The sequence below is a fragment of the Gouania willdenowi genome, chromosome 18, assembly GCF_900634775.1.
Source record: "Gouania willdenowi chromosome 18, fGouWil2.1, whole genome shotgun sequence".
NCBI classification, from domain to species: domain Eukaryota; kingdom Metazoa; phylum Chordata; class Actinopteri; order Blenniiformes; family Gobiesocidae; genus Gouania; species Gouania willdenowi.
Genome location: NC_041061.1, coordinates 22437979 through 22457292, shown reverse-complemented (window position 1 = coordinate 22457292; position 19314 = coordinate 22437979). Strand labels below are relative to the sequence as shown.

The window sequence follows — 19314 nt, the reverse complement described above, 5'->3', positions numbered from 1 at the left end:
GTTGTAGAATATATTGTGCTTATTATGTTGTGTAATCAAGCCAGTATAGTGACAAGTGTGAAGCTTAGCTATAATGGTAGTGGCTGTGGACAGGGGGAATGAGTGAGTGGTAGTACCTAAACGTATTTGGGATTGAGTATATTTCTAAGTCAGTAATTTTACTTGTACTTAACGCTGTGTAACGTTTGGCCACTAGGGGCGCTAGATTAGTAACTTTCACGCAAGTGCCCCGAGTGGCCACAAGTGCCGCAGCACTGTTGTAAAAATCAACAAACAGTCAGTCGGGCCAGCCTCCCTTGTCTTTTGAATAATCAAAGGGGGGCGGCGGTGGCGGCTGCTCCTCCAGCCCCTAGGGCTGGGGTGCGAAGCTGGTTGGCTAGGAGCCAATCCTTATCCCAAAGTTATGGATCTGACTTCCCGACTTCCCTTACTAAAGAATCCACATTTAACTGAACTATCAATGGCGATTAGTGCACCATTAACACAACAAGAAACTACCATATTGCGCTCATTTGGCTGTAAACAGAGGCTAACTCGTTTCAGCTGCCCACAGCAATGGCATCGGGTCAGGAAATGCCTGTATGTTGTGACGTTACGTGGGAACTATGTATATCTGGGCCTGTGGTCACGTGACTGCCGTAAAGTGAAATGTTCTCCAGGCATTCACTAGGTCACATGACCTTGTGAGAGACGGCCCGTCTCCTCCAAACTTACATAGTCGGTATTTCAAGAGGGAAGCCCCGCTCAGAGCACTGATACTGTCAAGCGCTGTATATTGGCCTGAGGAATCCTTTAAAATAACTCATATGGGTCAACACTTTAGGTCAAAAAGTCCACGATGTGGCTTTCAGTACGTTTTAAAAGCAGTAAAGTAATTAGTTACTTTTCTATACCCAACTGTTACTGAGTAAATTATTTTTAATAATGGGTCCCTGAAAACACGTTACTCTATTGATGACAGGTGCCCTAATTCCAATTTAATCCGCAATATTTATAACCAAAAATAAACGTGGGATGTGAAAGTAACTAGTAACTTTTACTTTGAGTACCATTTAGTTGAGCTACTTTTTACCTGTACTTGAGAACAATTTTTCAATCAAGTAACAGTACTCTTTACACTTCTGTTCATATTAGCGTCATCTTTTCCCATGAGCCAAGTTCAACTGCATTTAATTAAATGAAAATAAATAACAAATACTGACACAAAGCCCTTTATGGGTCCACCAGCAGTTTGAGAATTATCAATGCCTGTAACAACAAAAGAAAGAACATATTTCACCCTAAATATGAATTTACACGAACTACTTATTAATAATAATAATCATTGGTCACGGTTACATGATGTGTTTTAATTTGGAATTAGTTATTAGCTAATTAGGTCATCTGGCGCTGGGCTTTCAATAATCCCAAAAGTCAGGACATGCACACATGGTGAAGTATTGTTCCAGTTTTACGGCCCTCGTCTGTGGAACAGTTTGCCGTAGAACCTCAGGGCTGCGGAGAACGTTCATATTTTCAAGAACAGGCTCAAGACCCACCTTTTTAACTGAGCTTTTAACTAATTTTAGGATTGTTATCTTTCATGCTGTTTTATAGTTTTTCAGATTGTTCTTTTGTGTTGCTTTTATAGTTTTAGGTTCATCTTTTAGGATTACTATCCCAGTGTTTCCTCAGAGGGAGCCGTCTGCACTAGGGGCTGTGATGGTGCTGTGTGTCTCGTGGCCCTCAGTGATGGTAAATGGCTCTTGCTATTTTGCGGTGCTGGGGGCTCTGTCTTGTCACCCCGTGGCCACGGTCTGTGTCCTGCTCCTGGTACCAGCGCGTCATCGCGACAAAACGAGCATGTGCAGAACAACCGGAATTAACTTAAAGCAGAATGAAACGTTTACCAGATAGAGGAATTATTTAATTCAGGAATAAAATCGGAATAAACCAGCCACCTAATTTGGATTTAAGTTTAATTTGGAAATACATTTGCATTCAGAATTAAGTGTTAACAAGGTCAGTTTAAAGAGGATTTAGCTTTTATTCTGAATTAAAGAGGAATTAAGGCTCCCATGTAAATGTGGCCAGTGATTCGTATTTTTCATCTTCCAATCCAAGGGGTGACCCATTTTAAATGAGTGAATAAATATACAGTATATATACATATACATAAAAAAGGTATTTTGGCAGAAAGCATGATCTTTAACTAAAACTAGATTTTAAGAAGTCTTGCGGGTACCAGTCGAGTTCTTAAACAAAAGGCTTACAAACATTGCCAACATCTGCATGCATCGTTATCTCATTTATACATTTCCCTGCCTTTGCTCTTCTGACGTCTGTGTATTTGGAAACTTAATTTCCACTCAGTAAGAAAATTGACAGTTCCTTCTGTCAATGTATACTCTTCTTGGTAGAGTTCTTCTAACGGAGTAGAAGGTGTGGAAGTATACGGCTTTTAGCTTATCGTGATTAGCTGTTACTTTTTGGTGCTTTCTGGTATTAGCATGGTGACTGAAGGTTTCAGTACCGGTTTCTGTTTGTCATAGAAGCTGCGTTTCTATTACCCTTGGAAATGCGCAAAATCTAAATAGCGCAATGATTACTGGTAATGGAAACACCTGAATTTCTAAAAAAAAAAAAAAAAAAAAAAACACTCAAATATCGCTAAAGTTTTACGCTTTCATGAGGAGGTATTTCAGACGTTTCGATATTGAAATGTGTCTCCAAAGTGCCATGGAAACACTTTTTCCGCAAATACACGTCACACGACGTGACATACCTTGTCACATGACCACATGACGCGGTATGTGTAAACAGCAGAAGAGACTGGGGCAGTTCTTAGCATTATACTTAAAATGATTACTTCCACATTAGAAGTGAACACAACAAAGGAATACGGAGTGTTATAAAGAAGTTTGGAGCGTCGGCCTTTCTGCAGCGAGTTTTCACAGGAGTTACGAGGCTCCAGCCCAAAACAATGTTCAATGGAAACACATTCAAAGCGCAATTATACTTTGTCGACATTTAGAAATATTGCTTCTATTTTGGAAAAATCTGTAATGGAAACCCAGCTAGTGACACATTATTTTTTTAATTGGAAAAACCACCCAAAGTAATGTTTTTTGGAGCTTCTTTCGCATTTTTATAACGCCATATTATCACCTACTAAAACCACTACAATTTTAAAATGACGTCGGAATTTTAGAATTGTAGTGAACTTCTTCTCTTTATGCTGATATCTTCAGCTTTTTCCTATCTTGTTCTTGTTTTTCAGTCATGGCTCTTCAATTGTGTGGTTACGTGGTTTCGGCAACTTTTTCCCTGCAGTGTTCAGCATTTGCATATAAATTTATGAATATGGGCATTCTCATTTGCATTTTCTTCAGATAATGCAGTCTTTTGTAGTTCATACCGTCATTTGCTGTTTTATGCTTTTTGAGGTCGTGAAGAGGTTCATCCGCTCCATCACGTGAAACCTAGAATTGTTATCGGACACTTTTTTACTACCATGTGCGTGGGTTCAGATGCCACATTGTACCATTTCCTGCTCCCTGATTCCTCTCATTTCTTTAATTATTTCACTCTAATCCATGCCTCGTTTGTTTCCCTGCAAACACAGGATCAGCCAGATGATTGTGATGGATTGAACATTAGCAATAGGCTTGACGGTGTGTGTCTGTGTCTGTAGGATTCGAGTTTGCCGACGGATGATTAGGGAGTGGTGGGTGATTTATGACGGGTAGGTTGACGTATGCCTGTGGTCGCTCTGTAGAGTGATGGAGGGTTAGGAGAGTAGAAAGTGATCCGTGCATGGGTGATTTATTTATTTATTTTTTTTCCTTGTGCAGTTATTTTTTACTCTTGTCCGAAATTTTAACTTAACAGCCAATTTTAGCATTAGCAATTTTTTTCTGTAAGAATTACAGACTAATTAAGTCGAGACTTTGTAATTAATACATCTCAATGAATCCAAATTAATCGCCTAACAACGTTTGACACGAGAAGCAACATTTTTCAATTTAAATGGATTTCAGTATAGCTTCAACAACAAAATTGTTTTTAATATTTTAATCACTGAGTGCGAACAGAATGTGCAATACAAATAAAGAATATATTATGAGTGCATTGTTCACAAAGCACAAAATTGAATTTAAGTCAGCAATATTCATGCTTTTCCATATTTTTTGTAAACTTTCTAAAACAATAAAATAAATAACAGCACTTTGTACAATTACATTCCAGAGAAGTGGAAACAGTTCAAAATAGTTACAATATCCATGGCATGAAATGGAGCTCATGAACTTTCTTTGTTCAGCGGTTCATAAGCTAGCCCCGCCCACATCCTCTACCACCAAGAGTGCTTGACTGTCCACGACAATCATTTATCCACTGACTTTGTTCATTTGTTAGTCATGGACTTATTCATTTTTTCTCTGAACCCTGTCATATTGAGTGTGGATTGGCAACACTTCCTGCTCGGACGAGTACCGTGTTCCGTGCTAGCCGTTCATGTTTAGCATCGAGGTAGTAGCAAGGGCTAGAAGAGCTCCGGTGATAGGCAAACTCTTTCTTGCACAATTTGCACACAACTGGGCCATTACCCAAAAATACTAAGTATTGCTCTGAGGCTCATCTTTTGCCCTCACACCACCTGCTAGCATCAATAAACTGAACTTAAAGCACTGTAGTAAACTCATAAAGGACAATGGATAAGTTGTTTGGATTCTATGCCTCCCCTCCCTTTAAAGGTGCAGTCTGCAAATCTCATAAAAGTGACTTTTTGTCATATTTACTAAAGCTGTCACTATGTAAGGGCAGCTTTACATCAAATTAGTAGTTTGTGTGAAAAAAAAAAAACACTAATTGAGTCCCTCCTGCTGCCTTTGGCAGATTGCCAGAATGCACCGCGACCGAGCAAAAAGAACCAATCAGAGCCAGGATTGTGTTTGATGGACTGTCTGACAGCTGTTGCTCACAGTCCCCGCCCCTTTCCCGGAACTAGAGCGCCGTCTTTTTTTTACAATGTATGGTCTGGAGGGATCTGACCCTAATCAACTCTTCCCTATTATCTCTTACCCAAACCCCCTACCCTAATCCTAACCCCCTCCCCTCCCCTTCCTACTACCCCCTACCCAAAGCCCCTTCCCTAACCCTTCCTCCCCTGGTCCTAACCTTTAACTCCTCTCCCAATTAAGCACTTTTAAAAATTTCAATTAATTTATGAGTTGGTTTTATGTCCGTTTTATGTTTCTTTTATGAATTCTCAAAGCTGATATCCGAAGTTTCTGAGAAGTCTATGCTTATGTATAATTTTTTTGAAATGCAAAAAAATACCTAACTAGTCTTTTACTATGGTCTACTGCTGGTGGTCATTCATATACATTAATACACATAAGTCCCTCCTTCGTCCTATAGACCCCTATACAAATGAAAACAATCACCGAGTGCGCCCAGCCAATTGGCTTCTACTTCCTGTTTTTGAGACTGTCAATCAACGTGAATGTGGAACTGTGCGTGGAAGCAAGGTCGCGCGTCACAACAGCAAACAAGTAAATATGATTTTGGCTCTTACCTGACCCATAGACCTATATCAATGCAACCTTGTTATGTGCCGCGATGCGCGTGCAGGAAAACAGAGACGTTTCTCAGAAACTCCAGATATCAGCTTTAAAGTTTGCTTTTAGTCACTTTTACAGGTTTTTCGACGGCCAAACCAAAGTACATCCCCTTTCCTGGAGTCCCTCGTCTGGGCCCTTTTAATTAAAATTAGTCTAGGATGTCTAATCTTTTTATTTCTTTTCAATGTTAATTATTTTAAGTTTTAATTTGGTTTTAAATATATATTAAAGTGAAAATAGACTTTTTTTTTTAAAAAAAAAACATTAAAGACGTCCTGCTGCCTGCCTTAGCTTTTAGTCCGTTATTCTAACCATAGTGTTGTGAAGCTATGAAATGATAAGGATCTTGTTGGGTTCTTTCTTTCTTTCTTTCTTTCTTTCTTTCTTTCTTTCTTTCTTTCTTTCTTTCTTTCTATGTACTTTATAATTTTGTTAAGCACATTGAGATGACCTTGTTGTAATGTGTGCTATATAAATAAAGCTGAATTGAATCAAATGAATCAAATCAAAGTCTGAGTCTTTAGGTCACAAGGTGCAACTAGCTGTCAAGATAACTGTGTAACCCTTCCTTTTACAGTCCCCTAATTATCAGGTATTTACCTTGTAAGTACCTGGTAATTCCTGGTATTACGTTATTTCAGTATATTTTACCAGGTACATACTTTTTACTTCAGCTGTAGTTTCCATGTAGTTATCTTCTTATACTGGTGGTAATTACACAATGCAATGCTATGAATTAGGGGACTGTAAAAGGAAGGGTTACCGATAACTTTAAAATAACTTTACTTTTTAAACTTGACCAATTTAGATATATGGAGATTATAATCAATAGCTGTAAGTGTGATTGATTCCTGGAGTTTTTTTCAAAGTGATTTGATTGGGTTTAACACTTTCTAGTTGTATTATATCCGTAGAATGTGGCTGTGAATGACTAACATCTATGAAAAAGTGAAACGAATTCAATTATAGGAACATGTGACGTCGACTGCAGACCACAATTCAAGATATAATTACTTAAATAAATCTCCACCAAAGCAGTGTTTTCTGGTTATTTAGCTCTGAATGAATCTCACTCACTTCTCGATGTTTGCATTTTTTTTTTTGTATGATCAGCAAAAGGTACATTTTTTTCACTCTTCTCGCTCCTCTTTTTTTTTTTTAAAGTTTATTTTTCTCCCCTTATCTTGCCCCCCAAATTCAATAGCAGCAGAGGCAGAGAGAATATCTTTGGGGGAGGAGGGGGGGTGAAAAAAATAAGAGAGCGATGAAGTCTGAGCGAGACCAGGGTCGAGAGATGTGATGAAAGCCAAGGTCTAGAACTGGAAAATTGATCTTTTTTTTTTTTTTTTTTTCTTTGGGACTCTTCAGCCTGCAAGCAGCCCTGAATATAAATTGATAAATTTTCCAGGCTTACTTGCTATGACACCCAAGGCGAGTTGGAAATAAGATATAGTCTGCCAATGTAGATCCAGAGAAGATGTGTGAACATGCAGGATTACAGTCGCCGTCGCTATGTGATTATCAGGGCATGTTTTTTCTGTGATATTCACTGGTTTTAGATGTGAAGACGGAAATGTTCCTTCATGTGTTTTCACGCTAATCCAGGAGGTTGTGCTGTTTACGAACTCAAAGTCCACATCGTCATCTCTGAGTTGTTGGTACTTGTTGGTGTTTTTAATTAAGACTATAATTTAGAGGTGGGACAATACACTGAGTTCACAATACAATTGGTGATATTGGGGTCGCGATAACAATACCAAAGGAAAACAAGACAAAAAAAAAATGTCATTGACTTTAACTCTGGACATAATTACATACGTATTTCCAAATCAATAGAATAAATATATCTACATATAAAAAAATAACAATCTAGTTTAGTACTCGTATACCCTCGTCGATTCATCTTGTGATGTTTTTACATCTCTATTTCTTGTTGCATGATGTATATAATTTTACCTATAGTCATACACTTGTCATAGGTGCATGTAAAGTATATTTCTGTGCTAACCAACCAATCTAAAAAGACCTCATGCTTTCTTCTTGATGTAAAGGCAGGACTTTGCTTTTCTTTTCTTTTTTCCACATTTGAAGGCAAAGTAACTTAGTAATTTACTTGTATTACATAGATTTTTCAAACATGGGTTAACAAATGACTAGTGATTTCTTGTATCTGACTTAAAAAATCAAATGAATGGACTACTAAGCTGTAATTCATCACCTTCATAACAAAAGTCCCCCAGTAATTGATTTTTTTTTTGGCCATTTGGAGATTTGATGCTTGTTTAACTTGCTTATTTTTTTTATATGGAATTCATATTAATGTATTATTTATTTATTTTTAATCCTAATAATGTATAATTACATGAGTTAGGAAAAAAAATGTTAAAATATATGTACATTTCATCATTACTTATGACTGTAGAGGGGGAGAGGGAGGGATTTGAAGGGATAATGCATATTTTTAAGTGTATATCTTTTTGGCAACTGTAAAATTAAAACATTTTAAAAAGACTTTTATTATGCATAGTCTATTCAGGAGGGAAGGAAAAGCAAAACAAATGAGTTGTGAGTGAGTTATATAATTAAAAAAAAAAAATTAAACAATTAATATTTAGAAAAGCAATATTTCCCGTAAAAAAAAATGATCCGCCCTTTTCTGCGAATTTGGGTTGGTGGAAAGGAAGGAAATACCAGAACATGATAGAAAACCTAATTTATGCTGTTTAGACTCAAAATCTAAAATTAGGAACTATCATTACATCTTCAGATGTTGGCTCTGCGCAGTATCAACCTGAGCGCTGTGTTTTTAAACCACCATGTTGTTTGTGATCAGCTGTTTGCTCTTTGTGTGGAGATGGTCCTGTGTGTGTTTGAGATCAATAGTGATGTCATACTACAAAGAACATACATATCTTTCTTTGTGCTTTTCAATAATGGCGCTAACGTTGATGTTATTAGTGCTAAACCACTGTGTACACTTCAGCTGGGCTTCAAACAGACTTAAGATGAACTAAAGGAATTTTTATCTATGATCTTATAGTATAGGGAAAGCTTGCGCGCATACAAATATAGGCTCAGACTGTGAAAAACTAACATAAAACGATGGATCAACCTCTGACGTCTCCCATGAGACGTAGTGGATGTGAATTCCAACAGTTCTATTTTGGTAACTGATGACTATTTAAGGAACACTTTGGTGTAAAGCTAATCCTGTTCAAATCCTCGCTGAAAACTCTGCGTAACATGTTTATTCGGCACTGCTTTGGAGTGAAGTAGAACATGTCATTCAGACATGGTGCTTACGGATAGTGTTGTTGCTGTGTTAGAGCAGTAGAAAGCACTTTGTTACTGACAGATTGTCTTACTCTGGAGCTCACACTGATGCTAAACATCAATATTCTTATCCTTCATGGCTCGTGCTCCCCCGCTGTGTGTGTGTGTATGTGTCTGTCTGCGTGTGTGTGTGTGTGTGTGTGTGCATCAGACATGGTTGTCTCCTCCCAACGCCTGCAGTCGACAGCCTGACCGCTGTCTCTGCAAACTTTACAACGTTTAGCGCTTTCTCTCCAGTTATAACACCGAAATATTCTGAAATATTAGAAACGCATGCACACGCACAGTTGTTGTTGTTGTTGTTGTTGTTGTTGTCCATGTCCATCGCCACTTTGTAAAAACAAGACGGGTCGGCGTTTTAGCTCTTGCACTACATTATGTCAGGCTTTCGTGATTCCTCCTGCAGACACATTATTCTGAGTGCAAGAGAATAAGTTTGTGGCATCACCGCTTGTTCTGCACACTGTTACCAAAGACGTGACCTCGTCCAGGCGCGTGAGTCACTATGGCGACAAAAGCAAGAAAAGTAAAAGATTTAAAAGCCTAAGCTTTCCGAATCTCCAGTACATTGTTTTAAAGAACTGCAGCAGCAAACATTTGTCCTTTGAGGAGGCGAGCTGAGGCCAGATCAATATATCGTCCCCAACGCATGAAGCTAATATTTACTTCCAATAAACATAAACAACCTTCGTCCCTTCCTGAGCAACTATAATCAATACTGTCTTCTTACTAATCCTCTTTTTGTAACACAGAGGAAATACTTCAAAAATACAAACGAGTTAATGTATCCTAGACAAAGATCAAGATATGCACTTGCCTGTTATTAGCGACAGCTACAGATGGTTACCATATAGCACGTGTCAAACACAAGGCCCGGGGGCCAAATCTGGCCCTTTGTAGCATTCAATTAGGCTAATAATCAGGGCTTTAAAATAACTTTTTACACCACCAGCCAGTATGGCTAGTAGATTCTTAAAGTTACCAACCAATCAGATTTTCCACCATTTTTTTTTTTTCCAGTGAAAATAAACTACTTTATGAGCCACAGAATAGATTTAAGATTTAAGTTTTTTTTTTAAAATAGTTTGTAATTTAGTTGATTGCAGAAATACATTAAAATGGTTAAAAAAAAAAATGACATTGTTTTTAAATTAAATGTATATATTTTTACTAAAAATATATACATTTAATTTACAAACAATGATGTAACAATGCCTAAAAGGTGCAATATGGAACTTTAGGTGTGTCGGAGAAGTGAACCTTTTATAACGTATATTGTTATAACTTAAACAAACCCAACTGTGATGAAAATTGGATCATCAAACATGGTTTGAAGTTAGAAAAAATAGAAGTAATCAAGTACTAACTTCTTTTCAGATCCTCTTTTATCTTCATTTTCCTCTGTGTCGGCAGCATCCTTCCTTTTTTGTAGTTTAGGTTTTTCAACACTCGTTAATTATCTGCACATGTTTTTTTATTTGTTCCTAACTAATTTTACATCATCATTCCGTCTGACTCCTCCGATAATGAACTAACAATCACGCTAACATAACCACGTAGCCAATTGTTGTATGACATGTCACAACATAGCGTTCATTTAAATGTAGGATTAATACAACCAGCAGTGTTGCCAGATACACAATACATTTTAAAGTCTAAACACACACAAAAACCCTCAAATTTCTTGGCGGAAAACAGCCCAATCTGGCAACAATGTTGCAACATCATTTCTTCAGTCTGCCGATTCAAACAGACGCAGTAGTTTTTGTTTCATTCTTCACCAGCCAAAATGGCTAGTAATGCTACAATGTTACCCGCCAAAGTTAATTTTTACCCGCGTTTGGCGGATTGGCGGGTGTTAATTTAAAGCCCTGCTAATAATATATAGCAGACAGTATATACTCATTGAGTATGTTGTGAATGTGAGTGAGTGGTTGTCTGTCTGTGTTGCCCTGTGATGGACTGGCACCCTGTCCAGGGTGTACCCCCACCCAGCGCCCAATGGGAGCCGGAGATAGTTAGTTCTCGTCCCAAACAGCTAAAGGAATTGACATTGAACTATAACAACACAATGTCTCAATGGTGTGGAAGGATGAAGAAAAGATAATTCACACTTTGCAGTTTACAGATGACCTAGAGAATTATTATGGTCAGAACTGGAATAAGAGTTCATTTATATGTCCTCAGAATCCAGCTTTGGACAAGTCTCAGGACAGTGTTTGAGCAGCACAGTCATCCATTACACTCGATCTTTCTCTGCTAGTAACCACATCTATTTGATTGGCGTTTCTCAAGCAGACTTGAGTGTCTGCTCACCACACCACGTTCATCCTCTGGTGTTTTAGGTGCGAGCAACAGGGAGTAGTGAAGAAGAGACCTCAGGAAGGGTCTTCTCCAAAAACAGAAGGAAAACCTATAGAGCGACTACTCAGTGGGAGGATGGAGGTGGATTGATGGAAACAGGAGTGACAGCGACTTTGAAATGAGGAGAAGGATGTGTTCTCATCCTTTTCAAACCTGAATTGTTAGATGCCTGAAGGTGAGAACAAAGAGAAGAGGAAGTCACTGAGATTCTTTCAGAAGTATTATTCTGTCTGACTTTGACAGTCACCTTTTTCTTCTGTGATTTATTTAGGGTGAATAATATCATGTTGGGTGTAACATCAGATAACGTGGGCATTGTGCCCAGAAATACGTATCTGTTTCTTCTTGAGTTCATGATAGCAGCTTAATGAGGTTAAGGAGCCTGGGTTTGTCATGCATGAAGAGCCAAGCAGAACAAATGAAGTGAGACTCAACCATAGCCCGATACTAAGGGCTGGGTGTGTCTCAGACTTAGACACACGTGCTTTCACTTGTGATGTGTACAGCAAACAGATGTGAGCTCGAACACCTCGGCCATGAGATGCAGGATGGTGCGACTGTTTTTAAACATCTTAGCCCTAATGTGGGACACAAAGGTCAAGCTCCAGACAAATAATATATCCTCCTGAGACCCGGCAATGCATGTTTGTCCTCTGTGAAGGACATCAGTCTGCACTCTCGTATGACCAGATTACATACAAAGTCAATGGATAGATGCGTCCCATATGCGAAATCGTTCCTGTTGGCCGTGTGAGTGCGGTCATATTTGCACATTTGCAAAAGTTGAAACTATTGAACTCCTGCGACTGTTTCGCATGACGAAACCCAATCATAGTCTTTGTTGACGATGACATCAGGCCGTCAACACGGACACCGGTCTGTTCACCCATTCAACCATGGAGTAGAAGCTGTGTGACCACCTGGAACCTGTATGACACAGCCTTTATAACCAGGACCGGACTAGGAAGGATTTGGCGTGGAGGAGAATGAGCGAGGAGATGGTAGTAGCAGGTAAAGGTTCTCTCTGTAGTTTTCATCTTTGAAAGTCGGCACTGAGCTAGGATAGGATAAGCCACTAATCACACCAGTTTTGCTGAAGTTTTGTGCAAATTATGTAGATTTGTGCTATTTTGGAGTAAGTTTCTGCATTTATGTTGTTTTGTCTATTTTCTCTGTCATGTGTAATATTCTTGCCGTGTTTTTGTTGTCACTTCAATTTCCTTTCAACTTCTTGAATTACAATTGTTGGGGGACCAAACAAAATTAGTGTTTGATTTAGGTAAACATTCCTTGTTCCATGCAAAAGTAGAGCAGTTGTAATGGTGAGAGCAGCTTTAAGAGCCAATCCTGTGTTTCTGGTGTAATTGGAGACTTATCTTTTTTTAAACAAAAGCACATATCGTTACCACTTGCTTGTGGAGCCCCTCCATCTGATGTTGACATTGGTTGAACGCGTTTTGCCATCTGTTGAAAAAGTAGCTTTAAAGCCAAAAATGTGTGGGAACCGCTAATGTACACTGACTATATTAACCACAACACATAGCATTAAGTGTCCCTGTTCATGACAAAGGCAAATAGCTGCACCGCTGACCATGCTTTACTTATTGCATCTGTTTCTAAGTCAACGTACTCCAAAAGGAGAATTCTAGCTCTGTGTTTGTGCGAGAACTGCTACTGAGAGTTCTACTTCACAAAAACACAACACAAAAGCTTTTCCCCCAATGCAGAAAACACAAAAGAGCCCTTAAAGCACATTATTCCCTTTGGACATTGCTGCTGGAGGCTTTTTAAATCCAACTCTGGAACTTCCCAACGTGTGAAACTCTGATCTCGACAAGAATCTTTGCCTGCAAAAGAAGCTTTGGATCGGAGATATGTTGGCTGTGATTTAAATATTACAAGGACACTTTAACCCTGGTTTTTGTTGCACTTTATTCATAACAGTATAGAAAACCTCTTTTTTTCTCCATTAGTTATTAGTTGGAACTCAGAATAGAGTGAAAGCATGATTTTAAATCACCTTTCTCCTAATTAGACATAAGAAAAGCTTGACTGCAAGTTGTTTAAAACATCTCTTGGTTCTGTGTTGAAAAGTTTTCACCTTGGGTCTAAGGTGAAAACAAACAGTAGATCAAATCATGTGTATTGCTCTCATGCCTCTCCAAGTTCATGTACATCATAATTTCAGACAATAGCCTTCCCAAATCTTTATGAATTTAATAAAAGACTGGCCAATGTGATTATGAGGACAAAAGATATTAAAGATCACTGACTTCTTAAAGAGCATTGTTGCATTATTTCCAGTCACCTTCCTCCAAACCCGTACGTCCTCTTTGGTCATTATCGGGTTCTACAAACAATGGAAAGTGGATTGAATAGTTAAAGTTTGATCTTCTAAACCAGAGGTTTTTGGATCAATTCCAAAGATTTTTGTGTCTTCAGTTCAGTGTGTTGCACAGGGAGAACCCTGTGCAACACACTGAACTGAAGATGGTAAATGTAGCTGAATTATACAGTGATTTTAGCATCACTTCAGTACTTCTAGAGTACTCGACATCTTCCACCTCATTCACATTCACGTTCACACACTACCGGCAACAGGATTTTTTGAAGTGTTGAATGTAATAAAACAGGTGGGAAACTGCTCTTTTCTCAGTCTTTTAAGGCCGTTTTGCCAAATTTCAAACGTGGGAGGTAAGAAAGGTGACAAAGTGATCCGTGCAAGGCACTGATTTTCCATTGAAAGAAATTTAAAGAGGGGTACACACACACATGAGGATTTTCTAAATTTAAAGAATTTTATCTGTTACAGACAGACAGAATTATTCTGTCCCACCACTGATTCAGAATCTATTTCTCCAAGCCAGAAATCCCACGTGATCGTACGCTTCCTTATCCTTGCATGCTTTACTTATATATATAATAACATTTTAACCATAGATGGAATTTGAGATTCTTGCCAGGAGGGGGCAAAAGAAAAAATAGAATTACATATATAGACCGTCTGGAGATCCACGCCAACCACAATGTGTGTAACACAATAATGCAAAAATGATTAGTAACAATTGATATAGTTGACGACAAAAAGTTGCGTCGAGGCGTCATTTAATGTTTTGAATTCAAGATAGAATTCATTTTTGCTGTTGTACCATACAACAGGGTCCCCACGGTCATGAAATTCCCGGAAAAGTTATTGAATTTGAAAAAAACAATTTTCCAGTCTGTTGCCGGTGGTGTTCATACAATGGATGATAATGATAATTCACCCAGTGACTGTGAAGTGGTGAGAAACATTATTGTGTTGAGAAGGCTGTGTATCCGGTCGCATGTATTCTGGTGTGACTCAGTGTGTGCACTGTGATGTTAGAGGGCTATAGAGTAGTGTGGTTCAATGGAGAATAAAGTTTGGAGTTCCTTGCTGAACACGCCCCCTCCGACTCGCGTTCGTCGGCTCTACATTTGTGACTTGGCTTTATTTGCGCCTTGGCGCCGTTTTTGGATTCACCAGAGCTGCGTTCGGACAAGAGTCTCTTTCAGCGCTACTTCCGTTTCTCCTGTGCCCAATTTAATGACCTGCTGATCCGCATTGGCGCTCGCATCTCCTACCAGGACACCAACTACAGGTGCTCAATTCTAGCAGAAGAGCGCCTGTCCATCTGTTTCAGGTTAATTTTTATTTAATTTTTTCATTATTCTGAATTTGTCACTATTGGGCAATGCTCCTGATTGGTCGACGTGTCGCGATATGCCCCAAAAGTTCAACAACTCTAGCGTCTGCCGCGTTTAAGGTGCCGGACGCACGTCAAAAGCTTGAAATCTCAATACACGCAGCGTCTGAGCTTCAAAACGCGCCGCACGGGACGCGTATCGGGACCTCTCAATGCTCTAATATAAACCTGACGATGTTGACGCTTTGGACGCATTTGTTGTGAAAGTGCCTTAAGTCATGGAAATTTGCTAAGATATTTTGGAAAAGTTTTGAAAAATCATTGTGGAAAAAAGTGTGTGAACCCTATTACATGAATTGCTGGGCGCAGTGTTGCTTCACCATTTACATTGTGAAGAATAATTGCACAACAGAAGAAAAACCAACCTAAAGTCTTAAAAGTTTGCTCCTCCCGAGCAATGCTCCCCCTACGCCCCTCAAATTCTGCATATGATCCCAATCCATTTGCTTATTTTATCATCCAGCTTGTGTTTGGAATATATTCCTGCTGTATTTTCCCATTCACTCCTGCTTCCCTGCACTGGTTAGATGTTATTTCCCATCGGTATCACTGCCTTTGAAAGAGCGCCTTGGCATCAGCAGCTGTGGCGGTGAGGAGGAAAGATGACTTGCAGTAGCATCAGGAAGGCTAACAACCTTTGAATTTGTGTCATTTTTTTCCCCCCCGTAGACTGTACATGCATGTGTGCACAGCAGCTTTGCTGACTGGGAGGATAAATAAAAAGGCATGAGCGGTGCAGCTGTGGGACTTTGTGAAAAATGGCCCAATTTGCTGCTGAGCTGAAATCAATGGGACAAGCCAAGGAGCCGCCATAAGCAGCTCTGCCTTTGTACTGCTCTCAGTCCGTCTCTGGACTTTTTCTCTTTCTAATTGATCCGATAGCAGCTTGTTTCTGACCCTTCTGCACCACTCCTCTTCACTCCAATAGCCAGAAATGTCAAAATCAAAAATAATGAGATGATGGTCATTGATATTCATAAATATGCTACAACAGAAAAGTTTTCCATTTCTTCTAGATTTAGTGTTCACGCCTTTTTCCATTTCTGGGTCAGTTAAAGCTTGATCAGGCTACTTGAGTCCCATTAAAGTGAATCATTTATCATACTAATAAGAAAGTGCTTGACTATTCAAACTGGAACATTTTTCCAAATCAAAGCAATGTAACAATGCTCCCCCACAGTGGAAAGCGTTCTGAAAGGAAGACAGTATAGTGCAGAATGTGGCTTTTATTTTTCAATAGATGATAATCGTTATTAAATGAAAGCTACTTGGTTCAAAATAAATTGTTTTTATAGGGTACCTCCAGGGTCTTAGTGTTTTTTGGTCAGTTTTGCAGGCAAAACAATTATCAAGGTCAGATTTATGAATATTTAGTAACACTTCAAGTTTTATACATAATGGCTGACATTACGCACCAGTCATTATCATCAATAAAGTGTCGTGAAGGCTGTCATTAAGTGTCGTTCGTTACCCTAACCCAGGGGTCTGCAACCTGCGGCTCTGGAGCTTCATGCGGCCCTTTGACTCTTTTGCAATGACTCCCTATAGCTTAAAAAAAAAAAAAAAATAAAATAAATAATTTCTTACAGAGACTTATTGATTAATAACATTAACTTCAAATAAAATTATAATGAAACAATTGCTTAGCCTAAAAATAAATCACATTTTGCAGTAACTCCTGCAACCTCTACAGACCATCACCTTTCCTTGCACTTAAGGGTAACCTTAAGTTTTACATCCTGGTAAGATAACTGAACTATACGGAGCGACACTCTGACGCGACCTGACTGCTCACACTCTACGTCCATACGCGACACGTCGGGGTCTTGTTCCCGGAAATGCAACGTACAAATTAGAAGAAGAAGAAGAAGAACTCTGAAGCGTCGCCATTAAAACATACGAAGAAGAAGAACCCGGAAGTGGATGGACACTCAAAGAATCTCAGCAAAAAGAGCTTTTAAAAAAAAAAGGCAGCGATGTGATGGACCAGGAACTGGCTCGGCAGACGTGGGCAGTACGGTCCTTCAATTATACAGCGGTCCCACGGAGAGTTTGAGGTAGGCCGGTTCACACCGCTTCAACAGTGCGATAATCTCACGAGGGGCAGCCAGGATTTCAAACAGATGTGATATTCCTGCGACCAATGAGGTGTTAATCACTTCTCGTGACATCCGGTGTGTTTTTTTTTTTTTTTTTTTAACTAAAATTAATGCTCTAAAACTCCTCATATTCCTCAGCTTCTACCGATGTAGCCGGTGCATCAGTATTTGTGGGTATACCGGGAATGCGTGCAATGAAAAAGGTTCTGCGTTGTTCGCGGTGCAAAAAAAAAAGAAGCAGCGATTCATTTTTTTCGTGCGTTTATTTTTCCGGAAATTAATTATTTGCAATTAATGCATTAAAGTGACACCCCTAATAACGGCTACTAAAAGAGACACTGAATGTGAGCGCTCTTTGGTTTATCTACAGTATATACTGGATTATCTATATATTAGTGTAAAAATATTAACTGTTATATCAACCTTCCTTCGCTATGTTTTTTTTTTTTACCTGTGAGGTAGTTTGAGAGGGAGGAGCTCACATTCTTATAGGGTAGGAGGAGCCAGGATTGTCAGGAGGAGGAGTTTCCACGTTATTAGTGGGAAAAAATCCAACTCGCCCATTTGGAGCTGACATTTTACCAAATGTGGAATAACAACAAGGGACGGAGGAAACAGAACTTTTTCAACTTTGGCTCTCTGACAGGCTAAAGGGATGTACAGTATATGACTGTAGCAAAATGATTCTAAAGTGATTTTTTCATAATACTACCCTTTTAATGACAGCTTAATAACTGCTTTCATCACACCGTATTCATGCTAATGACAGCATAATGTCAGATGAAACATCCTAAAGGCTGTGGATGTGGAAAAAAGTTTGTATGAGTATAAGAATAAAAGCAGGCAGTGTCGTGGTGTAGGTTAGCACTTGTGCTTCACAGCAAGAAGGCTTGGGTTTTTTTGGATGTTGCATGTTCTCCCTGTGCTTGTGTGTGTTTTATCCAGGTATTCTGGTTTCCTCTAGCCATCCATAAACATAAAAAACTCATTTCTATTCTTTGGCTTTAAGCTCTGCCTGAGGCCATTTTTTTTGTTTGCAATGATTGTGTTGTTTTACCTTTTTTTTATAGTTGGTTTTGCCTCCTGTGTGTTATGATTTTTTTTTTTTTTTTTTTTGCAGTTACACACAGCCCTTTGCTTCAGCTTTTTAAATCATGTTAATTAGAGTGAATGAGTGTGCGAATTACTGTTTGAGGTAATGAATCATATCACACCAAGTCTACAAAACAAAATTAATAGTCACGCTATAATGACAGTCAATATTCTTTTCTGCTAAATTCATGACAAAACAATAAACTTCAGAAAAACTGCAGTATTTATCTCCAAATTCTAAATCAAATAAACAAAAAGTGTTTTGTTTTTTTTGTTTTTTTTTTCGTTTTCTATTTAAAACTATCACAAGCAGATTTGAAACTGAGTGCAGGGTGGGAAAACAAGTTTAGAAAAAGATTGCTGACGTTTTAATGTATCTCACAGTGAATATATGATAAAAAGTTTTTTAAACAAGGTGCCCTTTTAAAGGCCTGTACTTTTGTTACGATAACTGCAGTGCTAAGCCAAAATATCAAACCCATTCCATGAATCAGACACTTAGCATTTAGCATTCGCATTTAACGTGGATGAAATGATATAAAATAGGATTCAGGCTTCTGGGTTAATATGTTCATGAACTACGCAAATGTGTGTCCTTATTGAATAAATGAGTGGTAGAGTTAATCTGACTGCTTGTTTTGCTAAAGTGTTTTGTGTGCTCCAAAAGACGCGAGCAGTAACACACAGGCATCCATTAACCATTTATTAATGAACGCAGTTACGTAATCGCACACGAACCAAATGAAACACTTCCCCGCGGACAGATTCAGTACATCGTCTTTATCTTTTTCGCCAGCAACCCACACACACACACTCACACACACACACACACACACACACGCGCACTGGCAAATGAACACTCTTCTGCTGTTTATCATCTGATTCAATTAAAGCGGCGAGGGCGAAGAGATCAGAGCCCACGGGGCCGCGTTTTAAACAGTCGCAAAACAAATGAGCTGAGGTTCTGCCGCTGACATTTCAATGAGAGTAATGAGGCTGCGTGTCACCGCTAACCTCAGCGTGGCTTCTTCCTCCTCGTTTCAAACTAGAACTCCTCTCTTTAGTTTTTCTACCCACCTTCTTCTTCTTCTGGTG

At 38.9% G+C, this 19314-nt stretch overlaps 1 protein-coding gene across 1 annotated transcript in view; it reads left to right on the top strand.

Annotated features, from left to right (window-relative positions):
- The window catches only part of sorcs2 (sortilin-related VPS10 domain containing receptor 2), a 462702-nt gene that overhangs the window by 222096 nt on the left and 221292 nt on the right, over positions 1-19314 (top strand). The window lies entirely within an intron of this gene.